Raw genomic sequence first — 1,182 nt, forward strand, 5'->3', positions numbered from 1 at the left:
CTGCACAGAAAAAATAAATTATATAATAATAAGAAAAATATCTAAAGCGGGGATAAATAAACAATAAATACATAACTTAAAACCAGATTTTGAGGGCTTATCACTGCTTGAACTAAATGGAGCCGAAGCATCAAGAAGTTTTTTTAAAAAAATGGACAGAATGCTTTGGAAAATCAAGTTTTTAATTGCTTAAAATAAATGAAGGAAAAACAGTTTTTAACTGGAAACTTTTTGAAAAATAACAGACAAAATATTTAAAAAACATTTTTTTTTTAAAATTAAATATATCAAAATTAAGCATTTATATAGTTTAAATGCTAGATGACATGTTTTTCCTTCTTGGTCTATAATTTGGAAAAAAAAAAAAAATAATAATTTGAATTTTGACGTTTGGAATTCAAATTATGTTTTTCGCAATCACGAGTGTGTGTGTATGTAGGTGTGTGTGTATATATGTGTAGGAGTCTGTATGTATGTGTGTGTGTTTGAGTGTGCGTAGGTGTATGTATGTGTACGTGCGTGTATGTATGCGCGTGTGTGTATTATATGGGCGCAACCTGGAGACGGTTTTCTCTAGAGGAGCAGCATCGTGAGGCGGCCGGTCGACGGTGATGCTGCAGAGGGTGCTGGCGGGAAAATAAAATGATAGCACGCCAAAACAGTTAAATGAAAGCAAGAAACAATCGTGATTGCTCAAAAAAAAAATGTCAAGTTAGCATTTTATTAGCAGAATTTACATCTGATGGCATAAGTATTATATGATTATATGGGCATTAGGGTAGTTCACAAAAATGTTTTTTGAGTACAAGTCCAAGACCCCCCCCCCCTTTTTTGTAAAGACTTACTAATAGTATAAAGCTGTAAAAGTTTTAGCTTCTAACTCAAATTTGAAGAGGGTGCTCAATGACCCCTTGATTTAACATTAGCCGTAGTATAGAAAATGCTACAAGTTTAGAAATATTTAATTTCCCCAGCTGTTTTTGGTAAATAACTATTTTAATGCAATGTATATGCATATTACTAGTGTATATTATAATATGTAGCAGGGTCATTTCATTCCATGTCAAGTGATCCAAAATTTGGGAAATTTTTTCCCTCACCCTTTTGTATTTCTTTGAAATTTGGCTCATCGATTGTACCCTTTGAGGTAATCAAAAGTCCAAATTTTTAGATTTTATCTCT

Source organism: Uloborus diversus, unplaced genomic scaffold (assembly GCF_026930045.1).
Source record: "Uloborus diversus isolate 005 unplaced genomic scaffold, Udiv.v.3.1 scaffold_605, whole genome shotgun sequence".
Taxonomy (NCBI): domain Eukaryota; kingdom Metazoa; phylum Arthropoda; class Arachnida; order Araneae; family Uloboridae; genus Uloborus; species Uloborus diversus.